The sequence below is a fragment of the Ammospiza caudacuta genome, chromosome 5 (assembly GCF_027887145.1).
Source record: "Ammospiza caudacuta isolate bAmmCau1 chromosome 5, bAmmCau1.pri, whole genome shotgun sequence".
Classification (NCBI taxonomy): Eukaryota; Metazoa; Chordata; class Aves; order Passeriformes; family Passerellidae; genus Ammospiza; species Ammospiza caudacuta.
This window is the reverse complement of record NC_080597.1, coordinates 29,915,063-29,922,303: the sequence shown is the minus strand read 5'-3', so window position 1 is coordinate 29,922,303 and position 7,241 is coordinate 29,915,063. Positions and strand designations below refer to the sequence as shown.

The 7,241-nt window shown below is 48.6% G+C and overlaps 1 protein-coding gene across 3 annotated transcripts in view; it reads left to right on the top strand.

Annotated features, from left to right (window-relative positions):
- The first annotated feature begins 544 nt into the window (after positions 1-544).
- Positions 545-7,241, top strand: part of TCF20 (transcription factor 20) — a 129,513-nt gene continuing 122,816 nt past the window's right edge. For all 3 annotated transcript variants that reach the window (XM_058805637.1, XM_058805636.1, XM_058805634.1), the window contains exon 1: positions 545-708. The gene's annotated coding sequence lies outside the window, so the exon portion shown is untranslated. The remainder of the gene's footprint in view (positions 709-7,241) is intronic.

The window sequence follows — 7,241 nt, the reverse complement described above, 5'->3', positions numbered from 1 at the left end:
TTGCCTGTTCAGCAATCTCAAAGGCAGGATGCTGATCTGATCCAGTACAGCTATTTCTCAGATCTCTTCTCGAGAAAACTAGGGGTTTTCCTCTCTTGTTGCGAGCCTCAACTGGAAAGCACATAATTACGTTTTTATTTACTTTGCTGACTGCAGCGGCAGGCCCGGGCCTGTGCATGAGGGCCCCGAGCGCAGCGCCAGCAGCCTCAGGAGGGGAACAAGTCCCCTGCAGGGGCTCCGTGTTATCCCTCCCAGAGCGGGGCTCCGGCGCGGGGGCAGGACGGCCCGCAGGGCAGCGCCCGCCCGGCCCCGCCGCCTCCCGCTCCAGGCAGGCAGCGCTCCGCTCCGCTGCCAGAGCCCTCCTCGCCCTCCTCCGCGCCCGGCCCCGCCGCCGAGCCCGCCCCGCCGCCGGCTCCTCCTCCCCCGCCGCCGCCGCCGCTCCGCCAGCAGCCAGTCGGGCCTGAGACCCGCTCCCGGCTGCGGGGCCTGCGCTCAGCGCCGGCGGAGGGCGGGCAGGGGAGAGCAGCGAGGAGGGGCAGCGGAGACCGAGCCCGCCGCGTCACATGAGCTGACAGGACCCGCTCCCGTTCCCGGTCCCCTCCGCGCAACAAAGGCTCGGCACCTCCTGTGCCCGCCGCGGGACGGGACGGGACGGGACGGGACGGGGCTGGGCTGCTATGGGACCTTGAGGGCCGCCGGCCCGCACAGGTAAGCGGCGGTGAGGGGGCGTGTGTGTGTGTGGGACCCCGGCGTTTGCTGGCGGTGTGATTTGCTTTCCACACCCTCCCTCCCCGGGTACCTCCGCCGCCTTCCCTCGTGTGAAGGGCGGGCGGGGGGCTCGGACAGCCGGGCAGTCCCTGTGCGTGGGGGTCTGTCCGTCTCCTAAATCTCCGCTTACTTCATGTTATTTCATTTTTTATGGCAGTCAAACAGTTAAAACCATGGGGGTTTGTGCGTTGCCACCCCCCTCCTTCCCCTCTCCTTACCCATCTCCCTCCCCTCCCCCCCCTTATGGACCTCCACGTCGTGACCTTTCTGGCTGTTAAGGATAATATTAAGGTGATCTTTATTTTTGTTAAAGCGCTGTCCTGCTTGCGAGCGGCCTTTCCCAAGGCAGGTCGCTGCTGGGGCGGCAGGCAGCCCCCCGCCCCCGGGACTTGCCCGCTGGGACAGCGGCTGGAAGTTGTTGACAGCGGCGGGCGCACGTGTGCCACACGCTCCTCGAGCCGCCGAGGTTCGGGGCTGGAAGCTCCCGCTGGGAGCCCGGGCAGCCGCACCGCCGGCGGAAAAATACCCCAGCAAGGCTGGCGGCTGCAGCCTCTGCTTGGTTGGGAAGCCTTCTACCCGCCTGGTGGGGCTTGAAGTGGTCCCGGGGGCGCAGATGTCGGCAGGGTTTGTGGGTGGCTGAAGGCGGTCCTGGGGATGTTTGCTGGGGATGCAGGAGGGGCTTGCAGGCAGCTGGCACCGTGGCACGGGTGATGGGAATGAGGAGCTGTGGACAGCCTGGCCAGGGTTCTTGGCCCCTCTATTGTGTGTGTGGTTCAGTGTGATGCTGCTGAAGGGAACAGTGTGAGGGATGGTGTGGGGGTGTTTTGTCTGATTTTGGTTGTTGTTTAAGTGGGATTTTTTTGGTTGTTGTTGTTTTGGTTGTTATTGTTGGTTTTGAAAAAAATTATTTTTGGCTAGTGACCCTGTATGGTGTGATATGAAAGTAAACTCTCCTGGGCATGGCTAGCATCTTCCTTCATATGCCAAGTGACCACTGGCTTGAGTTTTAATGAAGGTGCCCCTAAACCCTGGCTCTGTCCAACTGGGAGTGTCCCTGGGAAGGAGTCTTCCTCTGTGTGGCTATCTTGGCTTGTGTGGATGGAGAAGAAAATGCAGTTCCCTTTCAAAGGGAGATGCTTGGCCAGCCTTTATATTTGTGTTAAATCACTTAAAGTCAAAATTAAATGTAAGTAGAACTATGAAGTGAGGAGACACAAGCCACCTGCTGCCCTCTATATGCCAGGTGCCCTTTAGGGCAGAAACAGTTTCTGGCAAAGCCATTTGCATTTGGGTGGTGTTGCAGGACTGTGGTTCAAGCAGTAGGAAACTGCTGGCATGCCAGGGAAGGTGCTGAGCAGTGAGGAAGCCAAGGGTGTGTAGCATCTTCCAGTGCAGCTGATGTGTCCTGAGGTGTCACAGCTCCTCTTGCTGCAGGGTTTGGGAAGAAATGGGGTGCATGAGCAAAGAAGTTGGGCAGATACAGCTGTTAGCCTTGGCTGTTGTAAAACTGTGAATTAGCCCACATGTGCTTCCCCCACCCTAGCATTTTTAAGGAATTGGTGTCCTTCAGGGTGTACCAGAGTTGCAAATTTATGCCTATCTTCAAGCAGACTTGGACCTGGAGTTTATTTTTAATGTAAACCAAACATCTTAAGCAGTGTGACTTTAGTAAAAGCAGCAAATGTTCCAAAACTGGGCAAAACTGTGAAAACAGAGAATACTAATTTTAATTGTGCATTTTTCCACAACTCCTTATTTTCACCAGATTTCTGTCCCGACTCTCGTTACTTTGTGGGTGTTTCTTGGTGATGGTGGAAAACAGAAGGTAACTTGTCAATAGCTGCTCAAGTTGGGCTGCTGAGGGTTGAGATTGTGACTGGTTTTTAATGTAACCAGCTATCTGTGTCACCAGGGTCTGATCTGAGACCCTGAGAGTTTGTTTCATAGGGATCATTAACTGCTGAGGAGGACCAAATGATTGTGGCTGATAACTTGTGTCTTCATGGAATAGGAGAAAAGTTGGCTTGTTCTCTAGCGTGGATGGGAGGTTTGAAGTGAAAGTTAGTTCATCTGTCCCTTCCCTTTAAAAGAATGTTCAGCACATTTTTGAAACTGAGTCATCAGGTACAGTTTACTTCAAGTATTTTGAGCTGTTACGGATTTGATGCTCTTTGGCCACATGCTTACTGGAAGTTGTTTGACAGTCTTGCTCAGATTTGCCCTGGCTGGGCTCAAAAATGTGATGAGGGGGTTTCCTTGCTGCAACCCGTTTAGATCTGAGCAGAGCAGAAGTATCTTAAAAGGGGTGGATATTTTCATGTCCTGTGCTCCAGACAAACTGGGAAAGGAGCATGCAAGGCTCTTGTGCACCAGCCAAGCGTGGATGTGCTGTCAGCCTCCCACTGATAAACCAGAGTTACTTTTTGATTCTCTCTGAGCTGTGCTTCTTGAGAGGTGTAGCACAGGATTGGGCACACGGTGTGTGGAGGGCAAATTTCCTCCAAAGTCACTTTGTCATGGAAGTCATAACAAGGATGCACAGATTCAGAAACAATTATTAGTGTCTGATGACCTGACCAGCATTGTGTGATGACACTGAGTAATAAATAAAAGGTTTCATGTCCTATAAATTTGGTTCTAGCTTCAGGGTAAACTGCAAGGCTTTTGAAAATGTCTGATGACTCTCTGGTAACTGCAAATAGGTGCAAGCATTAGTTGCTTGAAACAAGTCCTTAAAAATAAGAACAGACACAGATGCAGGCTATTGGTAGGAAAGTGAAAGAAGAGCTAATTGCTATTTTTAAGTGTATTTTTCAAATCACGTTTAATCCTGCATATATGATTCTGTGGGTGACCCAGCAGTTCCAGCAGTTTATTCATTTATTTAAAATGGCTTTGTAGCTCACCTTGAAAACCACTTCCTGCCATATGGCTATATTATTTCCCTATGCCACATTTTTTGCTAATTATCAAGACCATTTGCTTTAAAATAGGTGTTTTTAATTTCACAGCCTTGTCTGCCTCTCCTGCTTGATCCTGCCCTGGAGTCAAGAGGCCGTGTCTGTTCATTCTCCATGGCAACAGGCTGTGATTTACTTATTTCAATTTAATTAAAAAGCAGATATCAAATTCTAGGCATTTTACATGTTTCTTATATTAGAAAAATATCAGTGGATCAGTCTCCACAACAGATCTACCAGTCTCAAAAGTAAAATTCTTGACCTAAGCCACTGGTTTCTTTCTCAGTCCACCCCTCTGGGAGAGTTTAGGAGAGGGGGGAGTGCTGTAACCTGTCCTCAGGTGAAGGAATTTGTATGCAGGCTGGAAATGAAGGCCTAAGTCCTAAATTAGGTTTTCAAGCTCTGTGATTGTACAAATACTAATTTGTGTTAGTCGGGGATAAGGAAACAGGGGCAATGATGGGCAGTTGCTGGGTAAAGAGGAGATTAGGGTCAAGAAAGGACCTTGGGGATGGATGGAGGAGCCTGGTGAATTTACTAACCTACAGGTGTTAGGTTTGGTAGAAAATGGATGGAGTGGAAACAGTGTAATTAACTGCCAAAATTAACACTCCTTTTTGCCTTCAGTACCAGCACACCAATTCTTAATAGGATTATTTTCCCTTGAAGGGCCTGTTGAGATGACTCAGCCTTTGGAGTACCTGCATGCCAGTGGTGGTTGCTTCCTAGGAGAAGCTGTGCCTGCTGAATTGTGTAACTAGACTCAGGTGCTGTTTCTGAGCTCTGATAATGTGTGGAAGAAGACAAGTTGGCTGTGCATTTTTATGAAGCCTTAAGGAGCAGTTATCATCAGAAGCGTGCCTGCACAAAACTGCACCTTTGGATTTTTTTTTCCCCTTTAGTGTTGCTACTCCCAATGCTTTTTCACAGTCATGACTGGCAGCTGTAACCACAGACACTGATTCTTGCTGCTCCTAGCCCTGCCAAAGCCCATGAGGCTATGTCAGATAACACTGGATTCTCTTCTGGCTTGCTTATCTGTATTGATTAAAATGATATCCAGAGTTTCTAGCAGCAGATTCCTGATGACCATGCACCAGCTGGGAAGAGAGCCTCTCTGAGTCCTGAGGTGAGCAGTCAAGCAATATTTACTGGTAAAGCCAGCATGTTTGGTCTGTGAGCAGTATATCTGAAATCTCATAATGCTGTTCCTAATAATAACAGAATAAACTCAAGCAAAGCCTCAAAGCAAGCTTTTGTTTGTTACTGTGTTTAAGCAGATACATTCAAAGAATTTATATCCAACTGGCAACATTCTTAATCCTTTATTACTAGTTTTACTAGAGTACAGTCATGATCTGTATTCTTTAAGAGTGCATCTGTTCCTCTTGCTTATCCAGCTTTGAAGTAGACCTTGCTGATATTAATTTCTCTATAGCCTGTAACCTCATCTATAAAATGAAAGGAATACTTCATACAGGCAGCTGTGAAGTTACATTTATTGTCTGTAAATTGCTTCTAGTAATTGAGCAGAGGAGGTGGAGAGAAATAAAGACAGTGGAGTTAATATGGGCTTGGTTTTTTTTTTTTTTAATAAAGGAAAAGCATAATTTTTGTTCATCTGATGATGTATAAGCTAATGGGAAAAGAAAAATTCACCCAGAAACTAAGTGTTAAGTTCATAATGAAAACAGACATTTCTTTACCATTGTGATGAAGGCAGCCATCTTGTTTGATAATAACAAAGTCCAATTTAGAAATAGGGAAAATTATTATTGGAAATCCTGCCAGTGCATCTTGTATTTCTGTCTAGTTTGGGTCTGCTCAGTTTTAGTGTTGTTTTTCTTCTACATGGCTGCCTTCATAAATGCTACTAGTGTGGACACCAGGTAAAACTAGGTAAATAGGTAAAACTACCTGTTTTAAGAGTATTAGCAAACACCTCTATTGCAGGCTTTTCAGCTAGGCCACTTGTTTTGTGCTGACCAGTATCCTTGTTGGATGAAACTGCAGCTTCATGTTTGTTAGGATGGATTTTCTTGCTGTGGCTGACCCAATCTAACCACTTGCTCCTCCTAAGAGGGGTGATCATGCATTGCTCCTGGCTCTGTGGCCATATTTCTTGCCTTGTGGATACAGCTTGTTCAGCTTTTGGAAAGCTGACTTGCCCAAAACCAAAAAAAAGTGAATTGTTTTCTCCTGGGACAGAGAGCTGAACCTGTTCACCAGGTTCAGGCTCGTATCAGAGCTGCTGCTAAGGAGAGGCGAGATTTGTTTTGCCAGCAGTGAAAGGTAAGGAATGAAAGAAAGGTGAAAATGAGCCCCCCCTTTTTTGGCAGCAGTGACCTATTAGCCTGGTTCAGTTGTAATGTGAAGCCTCACCCTCAGCTTTCATTTTCAGATCCCTCCCTTCCCCCCTGCACCTCTTCTGTCCCTCAGATATGCTCGTGTGCCTCCAGATGCCGACTTCATTCCCAAGCAGTATTTTCAAAAGGAGGGAAAGAAGGAAAAGGTTGAGTTTCATTGCCTCTACAATTGGAGAAATACTGTAGTTCCTGAGACCCCATTGCTGGGAGCCTAAGAATTATTATTATTAGGCTCATGTATTATTATTAACAGGCTCAAAAAATAGTAGCTGTAATCATTTTTTATGAGAGGGCAAAAGGAAACTGCCTGGTGGGACAGCTGTAGGCCAAGTTTGTAAAAGAGCTTCTTCTCCAAGCCTGGTGATGGTGGCTGTTTGGACTGAGACCCTAGAGCTGGTGGGTCGAGGTGGTCTGGGGTAAATGACAAGGAGAGGAAACATCTGGAGAATTTTCTGCATGCCATGGTGAGCCAGGCTTGGAGCTGGGTACCATGGCACCAGGAGGAAGTCCCTCTTTCTCCGAACTGTGGCTTGCAGTTGTTCCAGGTGCTACTGCCTAACTAATTTCCAGACACCAGCCGAAATTGTCCCTTGCAGGACATTGCTGTGGTGTTGTAGAATAGTGCTGTCTTGCTCAGGGATGTGATGAAGCCTGGGGTGAGATGAAGCTCAGGCTCCATGTGAACTGGCCAAGGCAAACTTAGCTTCTGCTGACTGGCAGGGGTGGTGTTTCTGCCTTAGCTGTGCCAGGGATGTTTTGGTGTGTCTGCATTAGCCTGATGGCTGCGGGGAGGACGTGTGTCCAGCAAGACACGTGCCCAAGCATCTGCTTAGCAGGAGCACGGTGCAGGTTGGAGTGTGCATTTGGAGATGAGATGGAGGCATCTGTTGGCCTCCAGCAATTGCCCTATGGCTAGAGGAGCAGAAACAGTGCCTGCCTGGTGAGTTTTCTACAACATGAAGGTGTAGATGATGTCAGTGAAGTGCACTGTGCCAGGGCAGCAGGATGCAGTGAGCCTGTGCACGTGTGGACTGACCCAGCAGCTGTACTTGGCAGGGGGGGCAGGCTGCAATTGGTGTGGTGCACAAATTAGAAGTGTTTGTGCAGCCATTTTCAAATAAGGAGAGTCATAGGCAGGGATGAGAGA